Source organism: Oryctolagus cuniculus, chromosome 5, assembly GCF_051225735.1.
Source record: "Oryctolagus cuniculus isolate XC-2025 breed Fujian yellow rabbit chromosome 5, ASM5122573v1, whole genome shotgun sequence".
Taxonomy (NCBI): Eukaryota; Metazoa; Chordata; class Mammalia; order Lagomorpha; family Leporidae; genus Oryctolagus; species Oryctolagus cuniculus.
In genome coordinates this window covers 143788953-143812909 of record NC_142871.1, presented here as the reverse complement: position 1 = coordinate 143812909, position 23957 = coordinate 143788953, and the positions used below count along the sequence as shown (strand labels likewise).

The 23957-nt window shown below is 46.1% G+C and overlaps 1 protein-coding gene across 28 annotated transcripts in view; it reads left to right on the top strand.

Moving 5' to 3' along the window:
* Positions 1-23957, top strand: part of ATXN1 (ataxin 1) — a 451593-nt gene that overhangs the window by 382486 nt on the left and 45150 nt on the right. The window lies entirely within an intron of this gene.

The following is a 23957-nucleotide window of genomic DNA, read 5'->3' as shown; positions in this document are numbered from 1 at the left end:
CAGATGTGCAGTGGGCATGGAGAGAGGATGCAACCCCCAGCGCCGCGGGTTTGGTTCCGTCCGGAGTATAATTTGTTTTCCTCTTTTGCCTAGAACCATTTCCTTAACATCACTGAAAAGGCTTGTTTCTTTTTTTCCTAATGAAGCGTGAAAATTGATTGTCTCTTGTCAGGAAAGTTCTTCCTAAGTCTTCAGATGGTAAAGCTTTCATGAGAGAATATCTTCCCAAATCATTTGCATCTTCTCCTTCTGTAGGCTTACGTAACCATGCCGAGAATCTAAGAATAAGTGTGCTACGGGCGTACTGGGTGCTGTCCCGCAGGCAGCCGCACGCTGCGCCTGCGGATTGCTCTTTCCTTCTGACGACAGGAAGCATGGTGCTGTGAGCCTTTCTCACCCAGTGTCGTGTGGCGTTCCAAGCAAACATCTTGGACTGTGCAGTTCTCCAAGCACTTCCGGTGGGCACAGGCAGCCAACATTGGATTTGAGAGAGGTCTTACGTGAGGCTCCTAGGAGGGCAGAACATAGGGAAAAACAATGGTACTACACTTTAATGAGATGGGATTGCCCAGCACCCATGTACAAATGACAAGGCATTTATATGGCCCGGATTTTCTCCTGTTCCAAAATGAAATAAAAGGTTCTATCTAGACCCCTAGAAACTCCTGTGCAAGAATGAGAATGCACGGGGCTGATGTGGTGGTGCAGCGGGGCTAAGCTGCCGGCTGTGATACTGTCATCCCGTATCGGAGCTGTGCTTTGAAGCCCAGCTGCTCTGCTTGCAGTCCAGCTCTCTGCCTGGTAAAGCTACAGATGAGGGCCCAAGTCCTTGGGCCCCTGCCACCCATGGGGGAGACCTAGATGGAGTTCTGGGCTCCCGGCTTCAGCCTGGACCAGCACTGGCCATTGCAACTATCTGGGAGATGAACCAGTGGATAGAAGATTGCTGCTCTCTCTTTCTGCAACTCTGCCTGTCAAAAATTTTTTGAAAGAGAAGAATTTTTCGGGTCCTCATTTTTGTAACCAGGCATAGAAAGACATTTGGTGGGCTTGGGTGCATGCCATCATGTGCCGCAGATAAAAGAATTTCACAGTTGCAGGCAGCGGTTCCTCAGAGACACTGTGCCTGAGATATATGAAATGAAGGTGACTTTGTCATGGGAATCGGGAAATCCAGCCTGGCTATCCAGTACCTTCTTAAAAATCCCAGAGCTTTGGGACCACTATCATTTCTCCCTGGTGTCTTCTTTTTGAAGTGGCGATGGGGTCTGTGCTGGCTCTAGACCTATTTGCTGGGAGAGGGGCATGAATCTTGGCTGTATTGTACTGGGCTTTGCCTCTCTCCCTGCAGCATGTGTGCAAAGTCCCAGGTATGTGGTGAGTGGGCAGCTTTTCTCCTGCAGCCCAAGCCCTGTTCTTCTGCAGGGAAGTTAACCGGGCTTAGCTGCGGCCACAAAGCCCATCAGTACAGTTCTCCTTGGGGACATTCTCAGGGGCTCAGGCTAACACCATGCCTCCTTCTTTTCCTCGGAAAAACATCAGAAGGCATACAGGGTTATATCACAGGCATTGCAGGTTGACCAGATGTATTTCTCTTCCAGCAGCGTTCTTCCTTCCAGATTATTCCCATAATATTCATGTGCTGGGATTTCCTTCTTTGATCCCAGGCCTCAACTTAGCTCCATGTCAGACAGGGGTTGGGAGCTGCCGATCCTGGGAACGCACTTGCCATGCACAGTCCTCACCCATGTGCTTTGTACGCTGCTAACCTGGCATAGCGTGCCACTGATGATCCATCACCGGTTACACCTTCAGAGGTGCTTCCTCTTTAATTGATGCTCGCATGGACCTAAGGTGTTTCACTAAGGTCCAGAGGTGCTCATTAAAATGAACGCTGGATCGCATGGTACATGTGGCTCATTATTATGAATCCGAGAGAGGGCTCTCTGGAACTTGTTACAGAAGGCATTTATAGATTGTTAAATTAAGGGATTAGTGTTGTGCTAAACCATTTTCAGGTTAATCAGTTGTGGGAAACTAGATTTGATGTTTAAGCAGCCTTGAACTATGGTTTTATAGTAAGAAAAGTTGTTAAGCTACTTTCATTTCTAATAAACCCTCTAGCTTGCTAACTGAGCGTGCTCTACAACCTTGCTCTTAACCAAATTGGTCTTGTTCACCTCATTTTATTATGTATGAGCCTCATTATTTTTTTTTTCCAGCTGGATTGTAAGCTCTTTTGTAGCAGGGAAAATGGAATGTTTTTTCCTCTTTCTTTCCCCTCGTCTCAAAGCTTCTGGCTCTATTCTAGGTATACAGCAGGCACGCAGGAATCCCTTTATTGAGTGATTGCGGCATTTTAGAATGTGGTTACAGTGTGTCATCCCAGGGTTTATGTACTAGTGCCTTTTATAATACGTGTGTATTTTCAGAAGAACATTGTTAGCACAGGTTGATTTGTAACCAGGTTGTTATCAGCAGTGGAAAAAAGAGCTACCAAGTTCTCTGGAAGTAGAAAGAATGAACAGGCTGACTGTGGATGTGATGCCATTAGTACCTGATAAAGATGTGGTTGCAGGCTACCAGCTGGGAGGAACCAGATTCCTTTGCCAAGAAGCGTGGGTGGGACAGATGACAAGGTCTGTTGCCTTTATCTTTCACTTGGCAGCTGCTTGTACGTGCCTTTTGCCCACACACATTACCATGTCTATTTGCAGATAGACAGAGGGATAAGTGGAAGTTGGATACCTGGAGAAACCAACGCACAAACAAGACTCTTTTCAGGGGTGGCCAGAGCATTTACAAGGGATCTTCCAAAAGTTCATGGAAAAGGTGATCTATGGAAAAACTATGCTTAAATTTCAAGAACTTTTTGCACCAAAAACAACTTTTTTAAATTCTGTTTTTCCACATTTTGAAATACCCTCCTGTACGTTAGAACCAGACCCTCCAGCCATAATAGGCATAAACATGGAAAGGATGGTTGCGTGCTTCCAGAAACAGAATGGGCCTCAGACAGACGTGTACTTGCACGGCACAGATCCCTTGAACTGCTTTGAAGTGGGAGCCACCAGGGTGCCTACACGGTCCCCTGTGACTCTCCACGTGGCCTCTCGATCAGCCCAGGTCCTCCCGTCCCTTCCTGTCACTCAGAGGTCCAGACCCTGCACTCTCACTTTACCACAATCACATTTTCTAGTGCCCCGGTTATCAATACCGCCAGAAAGGAGCCAATGCATCATATGCACGACCCTTAGATTCTCAGAAGGGACAGTTACCACCCGCTGTTCACAACAGGAACCCGCCTTATCCCAGGGACAGCACCGGGGCCCAGTGCGTGATGGGCAGAATGGACTCTGTTGTGTCCAGCGCTGGATGCTGCCACGGTTGCGAGTTTCTTCCAAGCCCACGTATCTCCTCCGCCTCTGAGCCTCCCTCCTGTTCTTGCCCAGTGTGTCTCCTTCTCTTCTTTCTCTGTTTCTCCTGCTTCATTGAATTCCATTTACCCCCTATCCTAATAGTCTGGCCCTGGGCCTGGGAGGAGACAGGCTCCATGGCAACCTTCCTTCCAAGGTAGTCTCCTCCTCAGAATTCATTTAGATGTTCGACTTCCTGCCTTTCAAGTTTTACAAAAGTGTGCAGTTTCTGGTATAAATTTCATGGAATATGTGAATTATGAAAAAACTATGCATGGATTTCAATTTTTTTACACCAAAATAAACTTATTTTTAATCCCATTTTGAAGTACCCTTATAGATTTGAAAAATGTGTATCAAATGGCCCAACCACCAGCATCAGCTCCACCCCCCCCCACAACGGGCTTTGCTGCTCCCACTTCTTACCCCTGCAAAGCTGTGTAAGACCTGGTCTCCCACACAGCCTGCTGTTCCCTCGCGCCTGGGGAGGGGGAGGCAGCCTGTTGGGTTTCCCCTGTTGACAACAAACCTTTCCCTTAAAAAAAAAAAAAGTATTATATAGTCAAAACTGACTTGTAGATGCACGTCTACCCTGGATTTAATCAGCAGTCATTATATTACAAAGCTCTGTAACTTCACGTGTCTGATAGGAAAAGGCAGCAAAGAAATGTGTAATTTCTATGTCTTCTCTTGAGATACTGGGGCTTAAGTTAAATTAAAGCTCTTCCATCAATTCAGTTCCCATGTTGGTGTTATTTTTTGAGAGCAGATTAGCATCTTTTGCATGTTTCTTCCTACCTGAACAGTGGAAATGGACTTTTTCTTTAGAAATATTAACATTCATAAAGATTGTATGTTTTTGTGTGATGTAATAAATCCCCACTCATTTACATACTTGGAGGGTGTCCAGTCTGATTAAAGAAAGTCACACAAGAAATATTACTACATCATTTTTTATCTCTTGTATCTTCTCATATTTAGTGCCTATAAAGCATTCAAATAGACACTCATTTCTAAATTTTATTTCTTTATTTTCATTTCATTTGGAAGGCAGAGAGAGATCTTCCATCCACTGGTTCACTCCCCATGTGGCTACAATGGCCTGGACTGGCCAGGCCAAAGCCAGGAGCTTCATCCAGGTCTTGCATGTGGGTGCAGGAACTCAAGCACTTGGGCCATCTTCCATTGCTTTCCCAGGCACACCATCAAGGTCCTTAGCTGGATTGGAAGTGGAGCAGCCAAGACTCAAACCAGTTGCCTATATGGGATGCTGGCATCAAAGGCAAAAGCAATAGCTTAACCCATTATGCCACAATGCTGGCCCCAGTACTCATTTTTTAATTAACAAAATATTTGTGTGCCCTTGGGTATTTTTAAAGCAATTCAGACAGTTGCTTCTTATAAGTAAATTAAATACTATTCTTACAGTGTGGTGCACATCATTCATGTGCTTTGCAGAACCATTCTTTGTGTGAAAGCAGATTGTATCTATGCCCTCTGGAATTCCTTGCATTTCCCTAATTGTAAATGTAAGTGCCCTGTGTCCTACCCATCAGCATTGCCCAGGCCTGGCTCCTGGAACCATTGCAGCTGGTTGGAGCTCAGTCACTGTGTGCTGACTGATTCACATTTAGCTCTGTTAATTTACACACTCAAACTGCTTAGCAGTCCACCAAGTGCTTTTTGTAGCAATTACAAGCTGAAGTATAAGTTTCTCCAGTTTTATCGTGTCTTTCCTTTAATGAGCTTTTTGGGGTTCTTTTGCTTTTGTTTTTGTTTTGAGAAGCAGAAATACAGAGCTCTCATTTCCTAGTTTACTTTCTAAATGTCTGCAACAGCTGGGGCTGAGCTAGAGCTGGGCTGACTGAGGTTGGGAGCCCATGTGAGAGGCAAGGACTCAACTATTTGAGCCATCACCACAGCCTTCCAGGGTCCACACGAGCAGGAAGCTGGAGTCGGGAGCCAGAGCTGGGCATTAAAATGAGGCGCTTCAATATGGGATGTGGGCATCTTAGATGGGAGGTTAATGCCTACCCCTCATTAGTTTTTAAAAAGCTGTTTCTACCCTGTCATTCTACTACAATGTTAAAGAATGTAAAATTACATTTTCATAATTATTCTAAGTTTATAAATATATAGTACTCACTTCAACAGCACATATACTAATACATATATGTAGAAACATGAACATTCCAAAAAGTTCATGGAAACAGAATTAAAATCAGTCTCTTTTGGTCCAGAAATTTTGAAACCCATGCGTAGTTTATCTGAAGATCTCTTGTATGTGAGCTTTAAACAAGAAAAATATATTTTATATATCAAGTTTGTACTTATATCAATCAAAATCAGAAAATATAAGCTGGAGGTAACAGGTTCATCGACTTATTAGCAAACTTCATTTTTAGAGCTTCTTATGTTTCCAAATAATCACATTTTATTTTTAAATCAGAAAAAGCAAAAATATTTAGTTGTACTTTGGAAATATTAGTTTGAAGCATAACCTAAAGAAGTTATTTTTTCCTCTCTCAACAACTGTCACATTTCATTTCTTTTAAAATTTGTATCTAGTTATTTGAGAAATACAGCACGGGTGCTCCTGTCCAAGGTCACTGCCCAAATGCCCACAATAACCAGGGTTGGGTCCACCCAAAGCTGGAGGCTAGGAACTCATTGCAGGGTGCAGCACCTGCTAGAAGCTGGAGTCGGGAGCCACAAGTGGAAATCAAGCCCAGGAACTCCCGTGTGGGACTTGGGTAGCTTACAGCTCTTCTCAAGGTCACCTTTACCAGTTCCTTTCATTACATTACTGAGTTTTTAGCCTGTTCATTCTCAAAACGTTATAGAACCAGTGGGGGTTATTAGATAAATTTAAAAGATTTATCTATTTGAAAGAGTTACGGGGGGTGGGGGAGGGAGAGAGGGAGAGAGAGAGATAGATCGTCTATCTTCTGATTCAGTCTCCAAATGGCTGTAATGGCCAGGTCTGGGCCAGCTGAAGCCATTGAACCAGGAGCTTCATCTGGGTCTCCCATATGGGTGCCAGGGACCCAAACACGTGGGCCATCTTCTGCTTGTTTTCCCAGAACTTTAGCAAGGAGCTGGATTAGAAGTGGAGCAGCCAGAACACAAACTGGTGCCCATATGGGATGCCAATGTTGCAGGCAGTAGCTTTACCCTCTATGCCACGGCGCCAAGCCCAGTGGGAAAACAGTTTTAGTAGCTACTGTTTTTTTAACAGATCCACGCCTTTTAATCTTTGACAGTCCCACACATCTGTGAAGTCTCTGCAGGGACTAAGGTAGAAAGAGCCGGGAAGTGCAGTCCCGGGATCCCCATGTGGGTCTCCTGGAGTGTTTCCCTTTCAGCCATCAGTCCTGTGCCGCAGCTGTAATATTCAGAACTCTCCCCTCGGGTAGGTTCCTGGGAAGAGCAAATCAGATCCTCGTGTGTGGAAGCTCTGTGGACAGAAATCCCTACATTCCTATCACCGCTGGCTTTCATTCCCACTCTGAAAAGCTCACAGGGTAGGATACACAGGGTCCCTGGGTCTCCGGGGCCAGGCACACCCTCGGGTCTCGCCACCTTGTGCTCCAGCTGCATTTTCCTGACAGGTGATTGTCGGCTGCCATGATGAGTATTTCAAGTTCATTCTGTGCGGCAGTGTTCCTTGGCACAGCTAGAGGAAGCTCATTGTTCAAGGCAAATAGCCTCAAGTCAGGGCTTCTGTCCTGCTGGAACGAAATAGTGGAAGGGAGTTCCCCTGAGGGAAGCTGGTGTTGACACAGACGCTGGTGAGGGGACTGAGAGTATTGAGGACACACGAACTTGAGTACCTGTAAGTGCTGACCAGGAGCCAAGAGTGGAGGAACAGGTGCAGATGCCAGGAGTTAACCCAGCCAGGCGCAGCCCCAGATAAGTAGCAGTGGATGCCAGCGTGTGGGGTGGTGACTCTCGTTCTGGGGCTCATCCGTGGACGTGCATTACCCTAACTTCAGGGCCCTGAAGGACCAGGGAGCGTGGACTGGGGCTGGGTTTGGGATCCGTTCGTCCCTGTGGGTGGTAAGTGATGTGACTGGAGGGGAATCCAAGAGAAGCAACCCCCCTGCACTGCTGTCTTCCTGTTGAATGTGGGGACGCAGCAGCAGAGGCCATTGACAGTTCAAGTGACTGACACGGAGGAGCAGTACCTTCCGTGTCCAGGGGCCGTGTAGAGCGGCTTGTGGGTGAGAAGATTGGGGGGAGGGCCGGCCCCGCAGGCACCTGGAAGAGACGGCTCCTCTACTTGTCGTCATCCATTACATTTCTTTTTTTTTTTTTTTGACAGGCAGAGTGGACAGTGAGAGAGAGAGACAGAGAGAAAGGTCTTCCTTTGCCGTTGGTTCACCCTCCAATGGCCGCCGCGGCCAGCGCGCTGCGGCCGGCGCACCGCGCTGATCCGATGGCAGGAGCCAGGAGCCAGGTGCTTTTCCTGGTCTCCCATGGGGTGCAGGGCCCAAGCACCTGGGCCATCCTCCACTGCACTCCCTGGCCACAGCAGAGAGCTGGCCTGGAAGAGGGGCAACCGGGACAGAATCCGGTGCCCCGACCGGGACTAGAACCCGGTGTGCCGGCGCCGCTAGGTGGAGGATTAGCCTATTGAGCTGCGGCGCCGGCCCATCCATTACATTTCATCCGTGAGTCGCGTCCGTTGGCGTGTCCGTCCGTCGCCGAGGGCGTCAGCACGCTTCTGTGGAAGCCCTGGGAGTCTGTCCCGGGGCTGCCATGTGTCGGTCTTGCACCCACGCTGCCATGTCCGCTCCCAATCATCACAGGAATTGGAACGTCTCCGCGTGGCACTCCTGAAACATCAGTGTAAAGTAGTAGAGCTGAGTAGATTTGTGTGCCGAGATGCACATGCAGGCATGTAGAAGCTAATGAAGCTAGCAGGAAAGACAATTTTCTCACGTCTCTTCAGTACTTTTTTTTATCTAACGGCTTATTGCTTGAATCTGTGACTTGGGATCAAGTGCGGCAATCGGAAGACCTCAGCCATTCAGAAATTCACAGACGCGTGGAATACAGAACCGTTTAGGCTGACAGGCGTGTAGAACTGGACCTCCGTCCTGTGCCTGTAGAAGAAGATTAAACAAAAGTGTACTTTGCCAACTCTATTTCCCCAGTTGAGACATTTATCAGAGATAATTTCTCTTAGGACTTCTAAGATCTATTAAGGAATGGAATTAGGTTCGGTTCCATGTCACCTCTGTGCACCAAAAAAAAAGAACAGAACAGAACAAAGTAAAGGCTAAAACACATGGGAACTTATTTTTCCTTCATGTAAGAAAAATTGAGAGGGAGACCATCCAGAATGGGCATAGCAGATGCGCAGACTCAGAAACCTGGTCTGCTATCTTTTTATTGTGACATCCTTAACATATCTCTCATGCACAACACAGCTGCTTAAACTCCAGCCATTACATCAGCATTCCAGAAAGGAGGAGAGGAGAAGAGCCTAACCTCCTTTTCAAAGATACCTACAAGAGAGTCCAAGACCATGTTTTGTGTACTCTGTGTCAGCTGGAATTTAGTCTCCACACACCTGGCTGCAGTGCAGGGTGAAGGTCTGGTATGTCATTTGGGCAGCAATATGGATAAGATCAAAATCAAAGTTTCTACTTCCAAGGAAAATACATATAGCAAGTAAGCAGTGATTGTAGAATTTGAGCTTAAAAAGTCATGATCCCGTATTTCTGGGAAAAGTTGACTTTTATGCAATCACATTTGAATATATGCTGAGTGTGTGATTATGTTTCCAAGTCTAGATGAGGATCCTTTGCCTGTGTGTGTGTCGGAGAGACAGAAAGAATATCTTTGTGTGCAGTGAATATAAACATCATTAACTCAGCTGTTTATAGCTGCTCTATACCTCACCCCTCACTTACCAGCATACACAGTGTCACCTCCACACTAGGAATACTTCATATGATTAAGAGCAACTGGGTAATGTGTGCTTTCAATAAAAGTTTCATGCACCTTTTAAGATTTTTTTAGAGAGGCCGTGGTGCAGTAGGTTAATCCTCCGCCTGCAGTGCCGGCATCTCATATGGGCACCGGTTCTAGTCCTCTTCCAGGCCAGCTCTCTGCTATGGCCTGGGAAGGCAGTGGAGGATGGTCCAAGTTCTTGGGTCCCTGCCCCCGCATAGGAGACTGGGAAGAAGCACCTGGCTCCTGGCTTCGGATCAGTGTGATATGCCGGCCGCAGCACGCCAGCCGCAGCGGCCATTGGAGGGTGAACCAAAGGCAAAAGGAAGACCTTTCTCTCTCTGTCTCTCTCTCTCTCACTGTCCACTCTGCCTGTCAAAAAAAAAAAAAAAAAAGTTACTGATAACTATAGCTCTTTTGTATACCAGGGTCATCAGCAGTTTGTGAAAATGCATATTATGAAAAAACTTTGCATGGATTTCAAAAAGTTTTTGCTTCAAATAAACTAATCTTTTAATTCCATTTTCCATAAACTCTTTGAAGTTACCTTTTATTAAGCCACTTGTCTGTGTCTGCTAAGACAGGTAGCACAGGAGGAAGTTTGAAATCTCTGATGTGGACACAATGTATAACATTGTTCTTGAATGACAAAGAGAAAAATAATCACAGATCCATAATTTTCTAAGTTTTTTATTTATATTTATTTGCAAAGCAAGGAGTGAGCTTCCCCCAGATGCGTGCAGCAGCCAGGCTAGCCTAGGCAGAAGCCGGGAGCCAGCAACTCAGTCTGGGTGTACGTTTGCAGGAAGCTGGAGGCAAGCAGAGCCACGACGCTAACCAAACCAGGTACTCCAAAGAGGGAGGTGGGCATCCCAAGCAGAGTTTTAGCCACTGTTCCAGACACCTGTCCCTAGAATGTTTTTAAGTTTCCTGTTTTAGCACCTAATTAAAGCCAGCATTTTTCCATCTGGGACCAGAATTCCCATGGAATATTGGTGAATATGGCACATGTGGGTTGATTGGAAGCTTTGATCTGTTTTGTCTCATGGATATATATTTAAGTGTCTCTAAGATTCTTGGTGAAGTGATAAAACCCAAGAGTCCTTAGGTTCTTCTCTGCTCCTCTCAAAGGGATCAGGTGATAAGCTCCCAGAACCAGCATTAAGCTTGGTATTGAGTTCTGAATTAATGGGGTATTCTTGTGTAATACAATGTCATTTCCTAGGGAACAGCCATCACCCAGCCAACCTGCAGGAAGACAAGTGGTCAGGGATGCAGACGTGGTATTTAGCCTCTTTTTATTGGTGTTGCTTTTAGCAGGCAGACAGGTCATGAAAACTTGTCATAAAGGTTCCTTCTCTGCATACTCACAAGGCCGTCTGGGTAACAAAAGGTAGACATCTGGTCTGGGCAAGATGTAGCCCCCAAAAATAAACACAACCTTTGTTGCTAAAAAGAAGTCAGAATGAGTTAAAACAAACAACAAACAGGCAAGCAAAAGAAATTTTCCCATTGATATCTATGGGGGAATTTAAATAGATCAACGCGAGGCCAGTATATAAGAAGATATGACTGATATGTAGATGTAGACAGGGGTCATTCTGTATCATGTGGAGAATCCACAAAGTTGCAGAGCTGGGTAGTGAGGGAAACGATCATTGTTAAATGTGAGGTCATCACAGGGTATGCCATCGTCTTACCTAGCTATCTTTTATATGTTGTTAGTTATTTGAGAGACTGGTTCACTCCCCAGATGCCTGCCATGGTTGGAGCTGGGCCAGGGCCAAAACTAGGAGCTGAGAACTCAATCTGGGTCTCCCATGAGGGTGGTGGGAGCCCAATTGCTTGAACCATCACCTGCTGTCTTCCAGGGTTTACATTAGTATGAGGGTGGAATCAGGAGCTGGCTCTGTGCACCAAGCCCAGGCACTCTGATGTGGGACACAGATGTCTTAACCATGAGGCTAAGTGCTCAATCCCCCATTGTCTTTTTTTTTTAAAAAAGGTTTATTTATTTGGAAGGCAAAGTTGCAGAGAGGCAGAGGCATAGAGGCAGAGAGAGACGACCCAAGCTGGGTTGATCCGAAGCCAGGAGCCTGGAGCTTCTTCCAGGTCTCCCACATGGGTGCAGGGGCTCAATGACTTGGGCCATCTTCTACTTCTTTCCCAGGCCATTAACAGAGAGCTGGATCGGCGGTGGAGCACCCAGGACTTGAACTGGTGCCCATATGGATGCCAGCACTGCAGACAGCAGCTTTACCTGCTATGCCACAGCACCATCCCCTATCCCATGGTTTTATCTATCAGTTTGTGAATAGTTTCTGAGTTTGAATGCACTCTTTGTCATCTGTGCTATGAGTTGAGTAGAAATGAAAAATAGCTGATAACAGTCCATACAACAGACTCATAGAATGACAATTGCTTTAAGTAGCACTGTGACCTCAGAATCAGCCCTTAAGGCATTTTGGTCTGGCTGAAAAGCCCATGAGAGTATTTCAGGCATGGAAAGCCAAGACATTGTGGCAAAAAGTGTCCTACATGAAGGACCTCTGTGGGTGAGACCCCAGTGAAAAGAAGTGGTCATCCAAAAAAAGGTGTACTTTTCTCTGAAGGGAGGAGAGAACTTCCACTTTGCTTATGGCCTGGTCTAAATATTGTCAGAGTTTGTGAATTCAAAAGGCTTCCATAGCCTAGGCAACTCATGTCAAGAGCCTCCAGTGATCACTGATGCACTGACATGATTCATAAGAGTGTTAATAAGTGTTAAAGTAACAGTAGGGGTCACTGTGCAGTAACTTCCCGTGCAGGACCTCTGTCCTCAAAAAGTTGTATTTTAAGAGTTAATAGTAAAACTGTTCTCAAAAATTTACTTCATTTTAGTGTGTTAAGTGGAGGATAGTCTTATGTCTCAATAGTTATGTCTAAGTGCTCACAAAAGATGTTTCATTCTTGGGTTCTTCTTTAAAGTTAAGTTTCTCAACAAAAAGAATGCTTTTTTAAAAAAAAAAAAGATGTGAAATTAACTTTGAGATGCAATGATGTTGAACAGCCCTTGTCTCAACTGTTGAGGAACAATTTTTTTTTCATACAATTTGTTGAACTCTTTACTTAGTATAGAGTTAATCCTCTGTGTATAAAGTTAATTGAAAATAGATCTTAGTAAGGGAAGAAAGGGAGGAGGAAGAGAGGAGGGAGGGCGGTGTGGTGGGAAGAATCACTATGTTCCTGAAGTTGTATTTATGAAATACATGAAGTTTGTATTCCTTAAATAAAAGGTTTCTTTGGGGAAAAAATAAATAAAAAATAACAAAAATGGCACTCAACTAACAAGAATTGAACTCATATTACTCAGGAATACATTTATTAAGTAAAATAAACATAAGTCCAACTTTGGACCCCCCAAAAAATAGCTGAAAAGTAAAATAATTTTTCAAGAGATTTTTCTGTTGATGTAGTCATCAGCTTCCAATTTCAAATCTGACTAAGACCCAGGGATGTTATACCCTAGATGTCTTCCAAGTGTTTCTGTAGCATAAAGCAGAGAGAAGAAGAAACACTTGGCAAACAAATACCTCTGTTCTGGTCCTCCTCACTGTTCTCTTTGCAAAGAAGCCAATGCTGACGTAGGTGATTCCTCTGGTTCTCGTCCTGCCCATGCATGTGTCTGTCTGGTTAGCGACCATTATGCTGGGAGCCAGGAGCAGGGGCATCCCTGCTGGAATCACCGGTCTTTCCTCTAGCCTCCCGCCATGTGGACTGGAAGCATCTTTAAGGAGACACACGCTCTGTATACCCCACGTATACCCCACGACCCTGATGGGCCTCATGCATGCAATATTCGTAGAATAAGCTGGATGTATCACTCACGTTTTGGTTTGATAGAAGGAGAGTTAAAGAGACTTACAGCAGTGAGCAGTGTGGCATTCATGCTTGTGTCTGTGGTTTCTATTGAGCATTTAACCTGTCCCTGGCTTATCACAGATGTCCATATCCCTGACAGCGTGGGAGGAAACCATGCTTTGTGCTAGCAACCACAAAATATCCAGAGCTTTGGCATGCATTGTTTTAATTATGCCCCATGCTTAGATTTAGACAGCTGGACTTGAGACAATATTGTTTTTGTCCTTGTGGAGCTCTGGATAGGAGCTGTGACTCGAGTTGTGAATCAGCCGCACAAGAGCCGGTGTTTTCTGGAACTAAGACACAGTGGGGTCCTCACACACCCTTAAAGGGGCTACTGTAGTCAGTGCTCTCATGCATGTGAACTTCCTGAAGTGGACGCATTCAAGTTCAGAGCTGGAAAGTGGGAGCTGGCACCTCCCGTCGGAAGGCGTGGCGGCGTGACCAGAATCATTTCCAGAGCCTGCTGAATGCCGCTGCCCTGAGAAATTGCTGCTGACTCGGCCGCTTCAGGTCAGGACTGTATTTCAGAGTCACTTAAGGAAGCAAACTCACGATCCCGTGTCCCCAGGACTTACCCAGTGACTCTGGGTCGGGCCGTGGTCTCGGCAGGCCAGCGGATTAAGTCCTGTCACTCTTTAGTCCCGGTGGAATGGAACTCCTACAAAGTCTCTGCTCACCCACCTGCCACCCCCAGCCATCCCAAAAAGGAATCCTAAGTGGAGAGGAGGCTCCTGGGAAGGAGGAAAAATGGTGAGATTGGAGAACACACTGACAACCAGGTTGTTAAGCAATGGGGGTGGCAGCCCTGCCCTTCTCTGTCAGTCCTCGTTATAGATGGGGAAGGAGATCTTTCTGTGTCTGGGGGAAAACGTGGTCTGCTTCTGTGGCTAGACCTTGCCAGAGAGATCGATCAGTGTCAAAGAGCATCCACTCTTACTGATACCGCGGCCTGAGTCTCTCCCCGAGCTTTATTTACTCTGAGCAGAACCGTGCGTCGATCTCTCCTCTTGCTTTGTGTGCTTCAGTAGATATCAGACGCCCGAAAAACCCGGGGTGCAAGTGGGATTAAACACTTAACAGCCACTACAAGATCTGATGTTAGCACACTGTGGAATTCATTTAGGTGACAAACCCTGTCGATTCTCTGTACCGAGGCCTTAGGATCGAGAAGAAACACACCTGTTAGGCTCTGAGAGCCTGGAGTCCAGCGCCTGATAGAGGCCTTTTTCCTGTCTCCGCACTTGTCTTTCTGGAGCTAGACAGCAGCCTGCCTCTGGCTGTAAGCAAACGTTACGGCAGAAAAACTGCTAGGGGTGAGGGAGTTGAAAGAAGTAGGCAGGGGACTGGTGGGAAGCGGAGATGGAGTGAGAAAGAAGTACATCGTATGCAGTATATGGCTTTAATGATGTCTGTGGATCTCATTTAATCAAATTGTATCAGAGCCACTAAAGACAGCTTACTTAAAGGCTATTCCTATAAAGCAGTAGCTTTCTAGATATTGGCTGTTATTATCCCTGCTCTTTGTCATCAGCATGTTATAGCCACTCAGCAAAGTTTGGAAAGAGTAGGTTAGCCTCGTATCTCTGAAAATAGAAGACCTTCTAAGGCATGAGCGAGAACAAGATTTTCACCTTCTAATCTGACAAAAGTCACCTGAAAACTTAACTTATGGGCTTCAAAAATGTCTGTCCAGCATCTGTCTCTGAGTACAAGCGACAGCAGCTTGTCCATGTCAGGGGTCTCCTTTGCATGGAGGGGACAGGCAATGACAGGAGAGGGACAGACCAGAGTGAGATGCTGGTGGTGTTGGAGGTGAGAGGTGAGGGGGAGGGGGGTGGGGGGTGGGGGCCAGGAGCAGGTGCAGTGGGAGTGTGGGAAGACAGGGCTAAGGAGCCAACACCCAGGTAGCATTCCTGGAATCCCCCTGCTCTGAAATGGAGAACGGGCATCCTCTTGCTGATGTCCCCAATGTAGGATGAGCTGCTTGCTTTAGGCATATAAGACTCCAGATTTTTACAAGCAGCTCTTTTATAAGCTGGGGCTCCACAGTGCCATTGGCCCAGCAGAGCTGACTGCGCTGTGTCTCCATAACCAGGGCTGATGAGTATCTGGGGGAAGCAACAGTGGTCTCTGTTGCTGGCAATTTATCTGCCTTGGCATGAAGTGGGCTTCAGTGGTTATGTGAGCACCTGGGAGGCAATGGCCTGCAGGTGTGACCAGATGTGATAGGGCTGCTTGGCCAACCTACCAAGAAAGCTAAAGCCACCCATGCATCAGACCAGGAAGTGCAGTTGGAATCTCCTAGCTTGCTCTATGGGGAGCCACCCAAATCTCCCTAAATATCACCCAAAGTGCTTTCCTGTGGCTGTGTGGACACAGCCTCAAGAAGAGATGCCCTGAGCAAATGAGTCCCAGGACCACAGAAATGCTACCCATAAAGGATCAGAAGACCCTCACTCGAGCATGGCCTCACAGGAAAACCAAAGGCGACGAAACTGTAATGAGTTCAAGCCTGCAAACTGAATTATGGCTCTGACAGTAAGAAAACTGGGGGATTGTGGGTGGAGAACTCTGGGAAGAGGACAGTATAATCTCAAAGGAAAAAAAATTATTACCGAACATTAAAAAAAAAATCTGCAAGCCAACTTGAGAATCATTTTGTTTATACCCTAACTGCTGCAGTATCCTTTTCTTTGATTTGTTTATACAAGTTTTAGGAGCAGGTTACATTTTTAGCATATAATCTACATTTACTTGCAAAGTACTGCCCCTAGACAATCCATCAAGTCTTTCCTCGAGGCCCTGGAAAAGAGGATGAAAGGCATATTTTTGAAGGTGGGTGTATATGTGCAAAACATGTTTGTTTGAAAGAGATCTGAAATGCTCTAGAAATAATTAGCCATGTGCACGAACCAAAATAATGAGTACCAAATGGTACAATATCCTCTCTAAGTCCTGTTTCAAACAGGATGTGAATGAAACATTCAATTCTAGCATCCCTCTTTTTTCCCCCTTAATTACTCCTGATTTTATAGAATCACTCCCACCCTCTTGGCTCTTAATGTCACGTCTTTGTAGAAAATCACCTCCCCCCAGTATGGATTCCCTGTGCCTTTCAAGTGTTTCATATCTCTGGGTTTTACTCTACTTACTTTCCATAGGGCCCTGCAAGGATCACATCTTGAACATTCTCATTCGCTAAACTAAATAGATGTATGTTGTACTTGTGTAGCCACATTGAAAATGCTGCTAGCTACATGCTTCCTCCTCTCTAGGAGTAACTTACCTAGGATAGTAAAAGACTTTCTCAGTCGCTACCCTCAAAACTTCCTATTCTATCACAAATGATCCAAGCTATTCTGGATCCAGTTCTCTCCAACTCTTGAATCTAGAGAACAACTCTGGTGATGTACTGGGATACTGGAAATGGATGAGTATCAGTGTGTGTGTGTGTGTGCGCGCACACACACACACGCACATGCTCCATTGATCTGTTTGTGTATGAAGTTGCTGGCACACTTACTAATAACGCTTTGCAATACCTTGTATGGTCTCCCTTCTCAGCAAGGAGGTTACCTTCCAACCAGTGGAGATCCTTTAAATGACTATCAGCCTTGGGCTTAAAAAGCCCTTGAAGAGGGGGCCAACAAGATGAACAGTGTTTTGCACGAGGTTTACATGTCTTACACTGAAAAACAGGCATGTCCCCTGGCTCTTAGGGCACTTGGACAAAGCCCCGATGTTTATTCAGGTATTTGTTTGATGATGCATGAGGCTCAGCCCATACTATCCCAGGCGTGAGATTTCCAAATTCTGAATATGTTATACAAGTGTGTTTTTCCAATAGACATATGTAAATGTAAATTAAAATAATAAGTAATGTAAATATATTCATTGACTCTAGGAGCTGGAAAATACTTCAGTTGTCACCTGAAATAACCCTTTTCCTATTTTAAGTAGTACCAGGGCACTGACCTCACAGCTTCACCCAGGATCTGGGTTGGCATCTCTGTGGAGCTAAGTCTCAGCACTTCTCATGTTCAGAGGGGACTGAGAACCACTGTTCTAATCCAGTAACCTTTCCTAGTTCATGCCTTTCTTGTTTCTTGGCTACATTTACTATAGCTTATGTCTTTGTTTCTTCCTTCTTCTAAACTGTGTTCCTCTAACCAGGCTGCTCTTTGTACATCTGGCTTCCCTTTGTGGATATCTGTCCAGCTTCATCTTCCCTCCTGGGTGTGGGTACTACTTTTGTAGTCCTTGTCCCTCACCTGCTCCCTGTCTCTCTGAGAAGAGCACCACCATGTGGTTGTCTTACAGCTGTGTATAACAGAACGAATCTAAAACATGATGGTCTTCCCTTCACCCAGGATAGCATGCTTTCCATTTTCCCTCTCTTATCAAGTTGTACCCTTCTTACTCCCATCAAATGTTCTGATTCCTTTGGGTTAATCCATCTTAATTCATTCAGGCATTCCCTGAGCTTGAGAATTCTTCATATCACTTTTTCTGACTGACTGTATTTGAGGTTTCCTAGAACCTAAGCAGATTTGTCCACCATCTTCTGCACAGGTAGCCAGAACATAGCCTGAAAACTGTGATGAGTTGCGAGTTAGAAAGAGTGAATTCCACCCCTGATTATGCCTTCAGTTAAAATACTTCAAAGCCACAGGACTCTAGTCACACCTCTGTGGGCCACACGTAAAATAGGAAGCTGCATTTTCAAGGTGGGACAGTTGTAAATACGTGTAAGCCTGTGTGGAAACTGCATAGACCCCATGTTGGTCTGGGATTCTCCGCCTTAGGTGGAGGGGCAGCATTTGAGAATGCTGATGAAAAGGGTAGATGCAAAGAGATGGTTTACTCCGTATTACTCTGTCTGGAGTAGTATTGCCCACAGTCTTGTAGATTAGTTAATGCCATGATCCTAGTTACTGGACTTCCAGATTGTTTGTGTTTTTTGTTTGCATTTTCCAATTTCAATCAAAACTGTTTGCTCAAGATTTCTCTTGCTACCTGCCAGCATTTTGGCTCAGTAGGTTAAGCTGCAGCTTGCAATGCCAGCATCCCATACTGGAGTGCCAGTTCAAGTCCTGGCTACTCTGCTTCTGATCCAGCTTCCTGTTAATACGCCTGAAAAGGCAGCAGAAGATGGGTCCAAGTATTTGGACCCCTGCCACACACATGGGAGACCAGGATAGGGTTCTTAGCTCCTGGCTTCAACCTGGCCCAGACATAGCTGCTGCAGCCATTTGGGGAATAAACCAGTAGATAGAAGATTACTCTCTCTCTCTCTCTCTCTCTCTCTCTCTCTCTGTTCTGCTTTTCAAATGCATAAATAAATACATAAATCTTTTTAAAAAGGTTTATCTTTAAAAATGTTTGGCAAGTACCTAATTTCACAGTTGCCTTGCTGTCTTTGAGCTACTATTAGGAGAGAAATCTAGTTCAAAATAAATCAGTTTACAGTTAACTAGGGTTTGGTGAAAAAAAAATACAGATAATCCAGGGTGGTCTGCATAACTTATGTGCTTTCCCCAAAGAATTTCAAGCAGTTTTCCTGGTATCATTTCATTTGTTTATGATTGTTTAGTTTCAGGCAGTTCATACTGTTCTTTTCAGCTTAAAACATGAGAAGCCAGGGTATTATTATTTAATCTACTTCCCGTCCAAAGAATACTGAAAAGCATTATGGGGGAAATATAATTATTTGGGCCCTGGCTGTAGATTCTGAAAATTTTATTCATGAAAGGCAAAATATGTTACTATTCCCAGAACATTGCCAACAGCAAGGAGATGATGTTCAGAATCAAGCACAGCCCTATTTGGTTTCTCTTTTGCTTTGAAAGTCAATGGGAGAGCAGGATGGAACGTTTCCCACTACAGGCCAAATTAGGTCAGGAACACTTCTGCTTTGAACCTGCTAAGTCATAGAATGAGTTGGGAAGAAGGAGAAATTCCATGACCCGTGCAGTGGGTTGGTCACAGAGCCTTTTGTCTGTAAAGTGCTGAGTGGTGTCTTCAGAAAGTTCATGAAAAAGCTGTAGGTGGGTTTCAAGCGTGTTTCAAACCACAATAAGTTGGGCCGGCGCCGCAGCTCACTAGGCTAATCCTCTGCCTTGCGGCGCCGGCACACCGGGTTCTAGTCCCGGTCGGGGCGCCGGATTCTGTCCCGGTTGCCCCTCTTCCAGGCCAGCCCTCTGCTGTGGCCAGGGAGTGCAGTGGAAGATGGCCCAGGTGCTTGGGCCTTGCACCCCATGGGAGACCAGGAAAAGCACCTGGCTCCTGGCTCCTGCCATCGGATCAGCGCGTTGTGCCGGCCGCAGCGCGCCGGCCGCGGCGGCCATTGGAGGGTGAACCAACGGCAAAGGAAGACCTTTCTCTCTGTCTCTCTCTCTCACTGTCCACTCTGCCTGTCAAAAAAAAAAAAAAAAAAAAAAAAAAAAAAAAAAAAAAAACACAATAAGTTTACCTGTCCCATTGGCCATGAACTCCTGGGAGTGACCGTGAATTTTGCAAACCATGGGCAGGAAACAGCAGCAGGGGAGGAGAACGCCTCTTGGACACATCCCCATCTGTGTACAGCGATAGGAAATTCAGGCATTCGCTTTACTGGCAAGTCACCAAGATGTCACAAGAGGAGCATCCGAGGCAGCAGGCCTCCGTGACTTTATTTCTCTCAGGAGGAGGGATGGAGCATGATACCCACGAAGCACAAGCCAGGAAGCTGCCCCTCATCTGCTGTTTTTAAGAAGGGGTGGTGGGGCCGGCGCATGGCTGGCTCACTAGGCTAATCCTCCGCCTGCGGCGCCGGCACACCGGGTTCTAGTCCCGGTAGGGGCACCGGATTCTGTCCCGGTTGCCCCTCTTCCAGGCCAGCTCTCTGCTGTGGCCTGAGAGTGCATGGAGGATGGCCCAGGTCCTTGGACCCTGTACCCCATGGGAGACCAGGAGAAGCACCTGGCTCCTGGCTTTGGATCAGCGTGATGCACCGGCCACAGCGGCCATTGGAGGGTGAACCAACGGCAAAGGAAGACCTTTCTCTCTGTCTCTCTCTCTCACTGTCCACTCTGCCTGGTCAGAGTGAAGGGTTTTTGCAGTAAACAGGAGACAGCAAAAACTTGGGCAGCCAGTCCAAAGGCTAGGGGAGTATCTGGCAGGTTGCGGGGACAGGGGGCAGAGAATAAAAGTCAGCTCCTTCCCACCCATGAAGCTGCTCCTCCCCTACCTGGCTCACCTGCCCCAGGGGGCAACACTGCTCTTTCTTGCAACTTAACTTGGAAGAACCTGATAGAACAGAGGCCCATGAGTCACCAAGGGCGGGTGTTCTGAACACTGAGGAAGATGGGTGGTGGCGGTGAATTACTGCTGCAGTTTTCCATACGATTATATTTCCATTTCTTAGCGCCCCTGATCTCAGGGCTCAGTGCACGTGTTAGTGTCAAACTACAGAAGCATCCGTGGCTGCCACGTGCCAGGATTCTGCTCCCAGCAGACTGAAGCAAGCCTGGGTCAAGCCACGGAAACAGCCAGGCAACTCGCCTCTATTCTCTGCAGCAGGGCTCAAGGCAGTTAAATGGCTCCAGAGGTAAACTGGCCACTATTCATAATAGAGGTCTTTTAAAAAATATTTTATTTATTTGCGAGGCAGAGTTACAGACAGAGAGGGAAAGACAGAAAAGTCTTCCATCCACTGGTTCACTCCCCAAATGGCCACAACAGCTAGAGTGAGCCGATCCAAAGCCAGGGCTAGGAGCTTCTTCCGCATCTCCCACATGGATGCAGGGGCCCAAGCGCTTGGACCATCTTTTGCTGTTTTCCAAGGCCATCAGGAAAGAGCTGGATCAGAAAAGTGAGTAGCTGGATCATGACCCAGGGCTCATATGGGATGCCAGTGCAGTGCCAGCCTCCATACCAGAGGTTTCCATCATGAATACAAACATCTCCCCACTGAGATGGGTAGAAAAAGGAGGCAATAGGATTAAGAGACTCGGGTCCCCTGAAGTCAGGTGTGTTACAGGACACGGGTGTGAGGCAGGCAGGGCCGAGTCTCCAGCTGTGTGCACCTCCAAGTGTTGGCTGTAAGCCCTAAGCCAGGAAACACAGCAGCTCCACACTGGGGAGTCTCTTCCTTATCAGAGACCCTGGGTGCTCACACAAATTGGGCTGACAGCCCACAGGGCATGAGCTACCACTGTGCTCACTCTCCTTGAGCTCCTTGAAGCTCCTGAAGAACTTGGGGTCATTCCAGAGCCCTGCTCTCCAAAATCATAGGAAATTAACCTATCTTCTCAACACGTCAAGGATGAAAGAAAAATTTTTTAAAAAAGAGCAGTTTTTCTTTTCTGGAGGAAACATGGCTCAATGAAAGCAGATCCCACGTGGGCCCACAGAGAGAGCTCAGTATGTCTGTAGATTGGTTTGGGATGCCTCTGTGTCCTTGGTATTCCTGCAGTCAACTGTGGTCTGAAAATATTAGGTGGAAAATTCCAGAAATAAACAGCTTGTAAGTTTTCAGTAAGCTTTATTACAGTCAGCGGTGAAACTTGTTTCATTGTATTACCAGTTACTGCTAAACTCTACTTGTGCCCAATTTTTAAATTAAACCCTATCACAGGTTAAGTATGCATGAGAGGACTTCAAGAGGTTTGTGGGAAAATAGCAAAAGATAAGTTTACTTTGGTGTAAACATTTGGATATAAATGTAATTTTTATATATACTTTTTCCATAGGCTTCTTGAAGATTTTCATAAAGGAAAAAAAAAAAAACAGGTATATGGAGGGTTTGAGACTATCCATGGCTTTTTTGAATGTCTTGGAATACATTCCCTATAGATAAGAAAGGACTGTGTTTCCTTTGTTTGCTTGCTTGCTTGTTTTTGGTAGAGTTGGAACAGCTCGAGCCTTTAAAAACCCAGACTGCACAGCTTTATTGAGGAGGAGCTCCCGTGTCCTGGCACTGCAGGAAGAGGCAGTCGCGAACATGTCCCTTTCACAAGGAACTCTGGAGTGTGAGGTCTGCTGTGGCAGTGTCCCGTGTGTGCAGGCTTGGGCTGTGGCTGTCATGGAACCAGGAAGATTTAAAAAAACAAAAGCTCACCAGGTGATTTCAAACACAGTTACAACACGGTTGTCTGGTGTAGTCAGTAGTTTCCAAACGTAACTGTCCATCAGAATCACTGGAGGAACTTTTAACATGCAGATTCCGGGGGCCCAGCCCAGACCTCTGTCTCCTGGAAGAGTCCAGACAGTGTGTGTTTTTACTGTCACAGTGTCTCTGACCAGCCACTCACTGTCAGGCACCTTGCACAATGGTGATTCTGAAGCATGCTCATCACTGTTGCAATTCTTTATTCTTACAGACAGTGACTCTTTGTTCCAACTTTGATGGGCGAGTGTGTTTGTAGGAGCTTGAGTACTCAGTCTCTAATTTAAAAATCTGCAATCCAAAACTCTGTAAAATCCGAAACTTTCTGAGTACCCACCTGATGCCACAAGTGGAAAATTCCATGCCCGACCTCATGCGATGGGTCACAGCCATAATGCAGGTGCATTAAAAATCTTGTTTGCAATTACCTCCAGGCAACATGTGTAAGGCATATATGAAAGAAACATAAGTGAATTTTGTGGTTTCGGCTTGGATTCTATCCCTAGGACTTCTCATCATGTGAATGCAGATATTCCCAAATCCTGAACAATGCAAGATCCAAAACTCTTCTGGTCCCAGCGTTTCAGAAGCGATAGTCAACCTGTAGTTGTTTTTGATGAGAGTTTCCACCACTGCTTGCATTTCCACCCTAGAACGTGTGGAGATGATCACCCCTCCCCCAGTAGGGAGCATTGTCTTAGGCCCCCTTGTGGAGACCTGGCCGCTGAAATCTGACCACAGTTCTGCTCCATGGTGCAAGCCTCCTGCTGTGCTCCCCTGGGGCCATTCCCTCTGCAGGATTCCACCAGCCTGAGTTTGGTGGCCATGAAGTAGGTCCCAGGGGAATGCCCTGTCGGTGTGGGTCTGGCTGCAGTGTAAGGGAATTGGTAAATTGATGCATCTCATTACAACATTATCTTCCTTGAGGAAAGCTTCAGATGGGCTCTGCAACAGAACACAAAACCCAGTGTCCAAAGAGTTACTCAGACCTGGCTGCTTCTGGCTCGCCTAGGGGCTGGACTTAGCACGAAGTTCTCAGGCGCTAACCCTCCGTGTGTGTGTGTTTCAACGAGCTTGTTTGTGATGGGTTCATTTTATCTTCTGAGCTGGAAATGTTGCCGATGGATTCAGTCCCTGCCTTCTCATTGTCTCTTATTATCCCACCCACTGACCCATGGGTAAATCAGAGCCAAATGGAAGGCAACTATAAAATATGCAAAATGATAGAAGGAAGAAAAACCCTAATTTTTAAAACATGTCCTTATGGAAAACTAAGAGTGTATCAGACCCAGAGATCAAATGTCTCAGTGCTGAAGGGATGTATTTATCTACTTAACATTCGGGCATTTTTCTGATGGAAGCCTTTTATTTGTAGTTTAGAAAATGCCAAACTAACTTGTTCTGAGAAATTATCTCATACTGAAATAAAAGCCTCCTTTCCTGTTCCCCAATCCAAAGTAAACTGGGTGAAAGACCAGGAATGCATCCGGCCCCGGCGTCCATCTGAACTCCGCAGCCTGGATCGGGGA